Genomic DNA, 9,686 nt, shown 5'->3' with positions numbered 1-9,686 from the left:
TTTGAAAACATATGTAAACATATGTTTAGGCCCGACATGAAAACATATGTTTTTGATCATATGAAAAACATATGTTAAACATATGAAAAACATATGTTTCTAAAATCATATGAAAAACATATGTTTTTCATGCATGTAAACATATGAAAAACATATGTTTTTCATATGTTTTTTATAAACATATGTTTTTCATATGTTTTCATCCCAGACCTAAACATATGTTTTCATATGTTTGGCCTAAACATATGTTTTCATATGTTCGGCCCAAACATATGTTTTCATATGTTTTTATATTGGACCTAAATAAATATTTTTTTTATGTTTTTTTTTTTAATTTTTCAAATGCATTTATTTTTTCATGTATATGTATTTTTGTTTGGTTTGTTTTTAATGGTAATGTTTTTGATGTTTTTCTTCTTCATCATCTTTTTTTTCTGTCAGGAACTCATTTTGAGTGTAAATACTTCAATATGATGATTTTAATAACCCCAAATACTTGACTCCACAGAAAATACATGGCAAAATCAAAAGCTCTTAACAAATAAAAAGCAACTGTATACATTAGCATTCCTTTATGCAGAAAAATAATTATCACAGTCAGTGCTCCATAATTTGTATTGTATATCTAGTAAAACTTTTTTTTATTAAGTTGTTGTCTCTTCTATTTTCATATTTTTGTCTCTTTGACATACTCATTTCTATTGCCTATGTTCTATTTTCATATTTTTGTCTCTGACATATCCCATTTCTATTGTCTATATTCTATTTTCATGGTTTTGTCTCTTTGACATATCCCATTCTATGTTTGCCTCTTTGACATACCCTAATTCTATTGTCTATATTCTATTTTCATCTCTATGACATATCAAATTTTATTGTCTATATTCTATTTTCGTATGTTTGTCTCTGTGACATACACCATTTCTATTGTTGATAATCTATTCTAATCTGATGTATGTGATATTTCTATTGTCTATATTCTATTTTCCTCCGATTTCTGTGATATTTCTATTGTGACAGTCTATATTCTATTTCCCTCTGATGTGTGATATTTCTATTGTCTATATTCTATTTCCCTCTGATGGATGTGATATTTCTATTGCTATATCACCATACACATTGATATGTAATTGTAATTGTACACTGCTAGCTATTACAGGTGCTAGTGTATGCTGCTGCTTTTGTGGCCATTAATGGCTTGCTGTTTTGTGTGAGCTCTGTTTTGAAAACTGTATTTTGACCTGTAATATTTTACTTTTACAAATTATGACCTGGATGGAGAGTTGTTTCATTGGCACTAATACCACATCTATTTATATCTATAATTAAGAAAGACAACTAGATTGACTTTTGAGTTCAATATTGTATTAATTTAAAATGAATGTTCTTTGGTTCTGTTTCTTTACTTTTCAGTTCCTGAAAATAAAAATAACAGAACAGAGTTTCAATGTCCACTGAGTTGCACATATTTTATTTAGGAAGGCGCAATAATTAAAAAAAGGCACTTGAATAAAATTATAAATAAAAAAGTGTGCTTTGAAAAAAACTTCTTTTTCTTGTATACGAAATATTTCAAACAGACCTTCAAGGGCATTACTTACAGTATACTATGTGTTTTATAAAAATATTGAACCGATGAGAGCGCTTACAAGGCCATTTTCCTTTATTTAATATTTTCAAGGGGCATAACTCTTTTGAAAATAGTCAATCGGTCAAAAGTAGTGAACTTGACCAAGATATTGCTGATATTAAAGTATAGTATAAGTTTTATAAAATCTGGCAAGAATTGCACCTGCAAGACAAGTATAAACACCTTACAATCATTCTATAAACATATTAATTAATGTCTGCCATACAATATGTAGTTTTAATTTTTCAATGGTTCACATTTTGCATTCTTAAACAAGTTAAAGGTTACTTTATGGTATGGATTTTGATTATTGTTCATTGCTGAACAGTGACCAGTAAATGTTTTATCTTCGTTCTTTAGTTTTTTAATTGATAGTTGTCACATTGAGGATCATACGCCATCTCCTTATATCAATATTCTAGTTCTTTAAAAACGCTCTACGGTTAAAAGAAAATTATCAAATTAATTTTTCTTGTTTATTTTAAGGTACAGTGGCAAATATTTAATGTATACATTCAAGACAAGAACAACTTTTGATCATGTTAAATATACAATTCATAATATACGGTCTGTGATGCAAATGCTATAATTATTTGAGCTTCTCATTTCTCATGCGTGTGCAGCAGAAGCAGATGAGACTGGTAAGGATTCCTCGATGCATACTTGACATCAAAATGACAGAAAAATAAACAACTGTATACATGATGTACAATTACACTTTGAAAAGTTTTGAATAGATAACATTAAATTATTTAAATCAAATACAATTCTACATATGAACTTACTTTGGTACCAGGTTTTTTTTACAGGACATCTGCACCTACATGTACATGTACACCATAGCATGTACCTCAGTGATTCTAATACTGCACTTTCCTTTCATTTGGTAACAAGCTAAAATTATAAATTTAAAGTTAATCCAAAAGTCCAGACAAAAACTAAATGTACATGTAGTATGAACTGATGCTCACTAATTAATACTTTTACTTTTGAGTTAATGGAAACAATTAATTTATAAACAATCAACAAATATATGTATCGCATGAACTTTTCATATATCATGTATATATAAAAAACTATTCTTCTGCCTAAGTTTAAAAAAATCCATTTAGGCATTAACTCTGGTTTATTAAATCTTGATTTGCTGTTTCATAGGCAAAATTGTTGAAATACAACATAGAATGAAATTCATAACAGTGTAGCTATGGCCATTCATTGACTGGGGAAAATTAGGTGAACGTTCGTCTGTAATGCCCACTGCTCACGACGTACTTATCATAGAAATTTAAACTGTGAGGTCACCAAAGGTTCTAAACGCCTAAATAAAATAATTAAAAATACTAATCAGGAATAACCTTTGTAATTTGAAAATAAATAAAAATGGCCTACAACACGGAGTCTTGGCTCACACCGAACAGCAAGCTATAAAGGTTGAATACTTAAAATTCTTTACTTGATTTTTTGTTATGGTTTGACCATCAATTTTCCTAATATGATATCGCACGTTCTTTCAGATTATTTTTTTTACTTAATTGGCTTTAAAAGTTACAATGCATGATGTCGTCTGTTTATGTAGTTCATATGTGTTTTTCGTTTCTCGTTGGTTTTCCCGTTTGAATGGTTTTACACCTAGTCTAGTAGTTTTGGGGCCCTCTATAACTTGCTGTTCGGTGTGACCCAAGGCTCCGTGTTGCAGGTCGTACCTTGACCTATAATGGTTTACTTTTATGAATTATTACTTGGGAGGAGAGTTGTCTCATTGGCACTCATACCACATCTTCCTATATCTATCTATATCTATACATTTTTTTTTCAACAAAAGAATACATCACAAGAATATAAGTTTTGTAAGAAACGTGAAAAATTGTGTTGGACTTGAAGATAAGCCAAAGTGACAAATATCTGATAGAATGAATCGTTTTATGGTATTAAACAAAGAAATCAAATGATTTTTTAATTATCCAAAACTCTTCACAAACAAAACCCACATGTATACGCATTGAATAAATAGTAGGCCATTCTTAAATGATCACACCGTAGAAGTAGTTGTGCTCTTAATCAATGAGATATTTTGTGAATTAACCCCATCAACTTAATAGTTTTTTTTACAATGGATAAACCTATTTTTTTTTTATTATTATTAAATAATATCATCTCTGAACATTATTATTCTTATAAATGACACGGTTGTATGTGATGATTATAATAAATATTTAAAACAAATTCCTTTCAAGCTTTGTAAAATGAAAGTTTCATTTTATGTATCAGAATGTGTAACAAGTGAATATTTCAATCCCCACTGGAAGGCCTCTGACAGACTGGGTGAGCATAAAATCATAGCCGTTGACAAACAAGTTACAACCTACAAACGTTTTACTGTTGACCACACTGTTATGCAATTAATTCTATATATATAAATATTAAACTCATGAACATAACATGTGGTCATTTGTGTTACCATCTGTATACTTCATGCATTTAATAAAAGAACAGTGTTTCAATGTACCTCACCAATTGATGGATATATAAAATTTGCTGTCAAAAAGCAATAACCACAACAAATAAGTATGTTCTTTTTTTTTTTACATTTTTCATAAATTATAAAAATAATCTACAAGAAAAGTAGACATGTGTGGGATGCAATTCCTTACAAATTAAATATCTATTTCCAAGAGGCAAAACTCCTGCAAACATATTTCATTAATAGCCTGTTAAGTTTCTCTTTATCTTCTTTAGTTCTTGCTCAAAACACAAAAGAGGAAAAGATTGCAAAATTTACGAGAAAGTTGTTAAAAATTGACTATAAAGGGCAACAACTGCTTAAGGGGTCCATTGAAAATTTGGTTATGTTGACCATTGTAGATCTTACTTTGCTGAACATTATTGCATGAAACTTTTCAAAAATCAAAAATTTGAAAAATTTTGAAAAAAAAAGGAATCCCTTAAAAAATTTGTAAACAAACTATCCCCCCCCCCTCAACTTATTGAAATCCCCCTTGGAGCAATAACCCTAAAACTCAATCCCATCCTTTCTTTTGTAGTATGGAACCTTGTAGTACAATTTCAGAGAGATCCATACACTCAATGGCGGATCCAGAATTTCCATATGTGGGGGCCCAGTGACTGCCTAAGAGGGGGACTGATCCGGACATGCTTCAGTGTTTCCCTATATAATCAACCAAAATTTTCCCAGAAAAGAGGGGGGGGGAGGGGGCAGGGCTGCCTGGGCCTCCCACCTTAATCCACCTATGAGTCACTTAAACACAAGTTATTGTCTGGAAACTAGAAACATGCTTCTTTTTGGCCCCTAATTCCTGCATATCTTAGGCAACTAACCCAAAACTCTATCCCAGCCTTCCCTTTGTTATATATGGAACATTGTGGTACAATTTCAGAGAGATCTATACAATTACACACAAGTTATTGTCTGGAAACTAGAAAAATGCTTGTTTTTGGCCCCATGACCCCTAAACTGAATCAAAACCTTGTACTTGTGGTTTTAAACATTGTGGTACAATTTCAGAGCAATTGAAATACTTATAAACAAGCTATTATCCTGAAACTAGAAAAATGCTTGTTTTTGGCCCATTTTGGGCCCCTAATTCCTAAACGGTTGGGACTTCCGACCATCATCCCCAAAATCATCCCAACCTTTTTTTGTGGTATCGGACCTTCTAAACAAAATTCATAAAGATTTATGCACTTAAACCTAAGTTATTGTTCGGAAACCAATGTGTCTTCGAATTCGGACGCTGCAGATAAAGACAACACCTTACCATTATACAATCCCCAAAAATTGTTTGTGGTCGTATAAAAAGAACAAGCAATGGAGTGTATATAGAGCTTCCAGTGAATGCTATTTTCAATAAAATGGTCCAGTAGAAAAAAATATTTTTTCACAGCTTACACGAAATCAAAATGTGTAACATGTAGATAGTCTGACAACATCAAAATATTCAAACAAAGTTATCCTTTTTATTACAATGTACATGTACATGTACATACCTCTCGTCATAAAATAATTGCCGGCTGCTCTTTATATGCACATAAATCAATATGAATCCATCATATAATCTAGAAAGCAATGCCTCAGAGAATTCCATTCTGTTGCTTAGCTTCTTCTTTTTGAAGTACATGTACTTCCATAGAAAATGCTAAAAGAAATAATGTAAAATGAAATGAAGTTAAAATATCTGACAAATTGCCTTAAATATTTTTATACATGTGATACATGTTATATGGCAAAATTGGCTTATTTTGATCTTTTAAAACAAGACCAACAGATCTAGACTTGCCCGGAAAAAAATTATACTAGTATATATACATGTATAATATAAAAGTATTAAATTATTTAAATGTTCTAATCCATCTTATTAAATCCATATGCCTGTTGTATGAATTCAATGGTGTATCAAAGTGGTTAAATTTGATCTCTGACTAAATAAGTTCTTGTTATGATTTACAAATGTATAATGCCAATCTTTTTCATCAGTTAACAGTACAAATGTACATGGTCAAGGGGATAACTTAATTCAGGAGCCTGTAACTCAGTGGTTGTCGTTTGTTTTATATGTGTTACATATTTGTTTTGTGTTCATTTTTTGTACAAAAATAAGGCCCTAAGTTTTCTCGTTTGAATTGTTTTATATTGTCATTTAGGGACCTTTTATAGCTGACTATGCAGTATGGGCTTTTCTCATTGTTGAAGGCCGTACAGTGCCCTATAGTTGTTAATTTCTGTGTCATTTTGGCCTCTTATCATATGGACAGTTGTTTCATTGGCAATCATACCACATCTTTTATTTATATTAAATAAGTTATTAGTGAAAATAACATGCATGTTGTTATGCCAGATAATTTCATGAGTTGTCAACCATTGTCAACTCTTCGTTTCTAAAATTTTCTTCGGTAGTAACATATATTTATTGTTTTTGGTGTGCACTAGGGAATTTTTGAAACTTTATATGTGCAGTAATTAAATACACAGCCTTTATAACTAATTTTCAAATTAAATGTATACATTTTTAATCAACCATGGTAACTTCTTTAGTCAATGAGACAAGTGATTTCAAGGGATTAAACTTAGCTGTAACATTTGTACATGTATAACATGTAAGGCCTAGTTATCATGGTTATTACAGACATGTATTAATGTATTACATGTACATGTTTTATATGAGACAGTTTGGTAATTACTGAAAAGCAAGGGTTTGTTAAATTTTAACCTTGTCCATCCGTCAGTACATACATTTTGTTGTATGTCCCAAAAAATTGGGTGGTCACTGGTGTTACTTTTACCTTTCTTCAGTTATGCATTGCTGAATTTTTATTGTTCTTTTCTCTCTAATTTTAGTTTGCCTCAACCAAATGTTATGAAACTTATATACACACCGCTTATTTCCACATTTATAAATTCAGATCGAGTTCATATTTGGTGGCATCACTTTTACTGTTCTTGATTTATACCCTTTACAAATTAAAAAATGACTGATTTTTTTTGTTTTCGTTTTCTTATTGTAGTTTCCGTTTTTTTTTTACCAAATGCAACGAAAATTACACACAATGCTGATATTAAACCACATAAAATTTACACTTTGTAACACAGATCAAGTTTTGAATTCTAGAGGAATTACTTATACATTTCAAGAGTTATGCTCCTTTACAAATGAATTAATAAAATTGCTGATTTTTTGTTTCCACTCTTTTTTTAAATTTGAAGTTACATGTACATGTATACATAATGATGTTTAAATTTGGTCAGTGTAAATGAGATCAAGACAAGGTCAAATGAACCTTGATCATGTTGATAGACACAGACTTGCAGACTCATTCATGCCCTATTATAATTATTGCATACATTTTACACCAAAACCTGAACTATTTTGTATGCTGTAGTTACTACTTGTATCTGGAATAAACCTTAACCAGGCAAGGTTTGGTGGTAAATAACTTGTTGTTAGCTTTGAACTAGTTATCAGTAACTAAGAGGTACATTTGTAACTCTCAAATCTGGACTTAAAGAGGTTATTTTTGTTGTGCCTGTGGTGATGTATAAATACCCTGTCTGGTTTATGTTTTTGTTAGATGTCTTTTTGCTTTGTACATATCTGATGGCAAATGTGTGAAGCCCTTTTCACACCACTATCCAAGGTTAGGAGGGGGTTTAATTTGGCACCAACAAACTGGTTTGACTCCATCACATCCTGTACATGCTGTATGTTTCGGTCCCAAGTCAGAAGCCTGTTATTTAGAAGTTCATGTTGTAGTTTGTTGCGCGACATAGATGTAAATAAAATTAAGTATAATAGCTTTCAAGACTTCATTATTATTTAGACTACATTTGTACTTGTATTTTAACTTATAATTGTTGGCAGGCCTTGGTGGCCGAGTGTAAAGTGGTTGGTATGTTTATGTCTTGTTCTACTGTCTGATTTAACTGTTTAACAAGAAGATCTTTAGGGTAGATTGCTATGTGTTGGTGTATGATCTTATAGAATACCAGTAGTCTTGTTTGTATTCGTCTCAATTCTAATGTAGGTGATCAAGCATATTCAAGACAGAGCTGGTATTGTGATATACCGGTTCTCCGGTTTACAATCAACAGTCAAATAGTTTTTTTGTGAAAAATGCACACACATTTTCCTGTTTTTGGCCATTTATAATAATAAAAAAGGTGCATTATTATATTTACCATTCGTTGCCCTTTTAAGGTACATAAATGTACGTGATCCATGAAAACAAAACACTTTCGACATTTCGAACTTTCGTTGCGTTGACTTGCTCTAGACTTTCATTTCTGTGTTTCGTTCCCCCGTTTCTTCTAGTTAATCGACAAGTCACTCAATTCAATTTATCTGTTTATAAGTAGGAGAAGAAGTAGAATCTATCTCTGTCTATTCTTAAAACTTAAATAAACAGCTGTAGACTGCTGCAGATGATCGCGTGAGCGTCCATGGTTTGCGTCATAGTGCACAAAACGATAACGGTGAAAATATTTCCGAGTTTTCCCGGTTTTCGAAATCGACGGGCCAAGTACGTAATACGAGGGTCTGGAATCAAACTTCGGGATTTAAGAAAAGGGAATAAAAAATGCAGAATAAATAATAAAAAATAAATAATAAAGAACAGAGAGAGAATAATGGGATAATCAATAAAAAAATTAATTTAGAATAAAGAACAAACTAAGTAAAGAATATTTATTCATTATTCATATTATTATCTATTAATCATAACTCATTCACTTATTTTACATTCTTATTAAATTAATTAGAAAGCTCTGCTGTTAGGATGATAGGCTTCAATACTAATTTAGACATTTTCTCCAATTTTCATTAATGTATTTTAAAACATATGAAAACATATGAAAATCATATGTTTTTCATATGTTTGTAAACATATGTTTACATATGTCATAAAACATATGTTAACATATGTTTGCTAACATATGTTTTCATATGTTTCAAATCATATGTAAACATATGATTGTAAACATATGTTTATCATATGTTTGTCCTAAACATATGAAAAACATATGATTTTCATATGTTTTTCATATGTTTTGAAAACATATGATAAACATATGTTGCAATTTTTCCTGTGTAGGTATAAAAAAGATGTTGAAAGAGAGGAACTCTTACCTGGGACAAAAAGCTAGTTAAAAGTCAAGAACAATTAAACAATTAACGATGAATAAATCATGCATCAGAGACTAAAATCAATAAAAATACATTCAAGGGATTTAGTGTTTTAACGGCATGGACAAAGACGACTTGACTTGTGCAATGCAGAAATATAAGTATCGACAGGCAGTAGCATCGTTATGATTTAACCATACAATAAATATGTAGCATGTTATAAATAGACAAAGCAATCTCTAAAAAGAACATAAACGTGGATGTTTATTTATACATCTATGTGAAATTAAGACAAAGTTGCCATTAATTCTAAAAATTACAGAATTTTACATAGAAACAATGGGCCTATGATCTACTTGTTTGATTCCTTAAAGTTTTATTTCACCTTTCCAGATTTCAAGTAGTATATTTTTGTCACTGTT

The 9,686-nt window shown here is 30.7% G+C and overlaps 1 long non-coding RNA gene across 1 annotated transcript; it reads right to left on the bottom strand.

Moving 5' to 3' along the window:
* Positions 1-1,348: 1,348 nt before the first annotated feature.
* LOC139491744 (uncharacterized) lies at positions 1,349-8,603 on the bottom strand. The gene is made up of 4 exons (XR_011656619.1): positions 8,322-8,603; positions 5,636-5,784; positions 2,416-2,524; positions 1,349-1,416 (listed from the first exon to the last, which is right to left on the bottom strand). It is a non-coding gene; the product is annotated as an uncharacterized lncRNA (long non-coding RNA).
* Between the last annotated feature and the right edge of the window lie 1,083 nt (positions 8,604-9,686).

The sequence above is a fragment of the Mytilus edulis genome, chromosome 10, assembly GCF_963676685.1.
Source record: "Mytilus edulis chromosome 10, xbMytEdul2.2, whole genome shotgun sequence".
NCBI lineage: Eukaryota > Metazoa > Mollusca > Bivalvia > Mytilida > Mytilidae > Mytilus > Mytilus edulis.
This window is presented reverse-complemented; position numbering and strand designations above follow the sequence as displayed.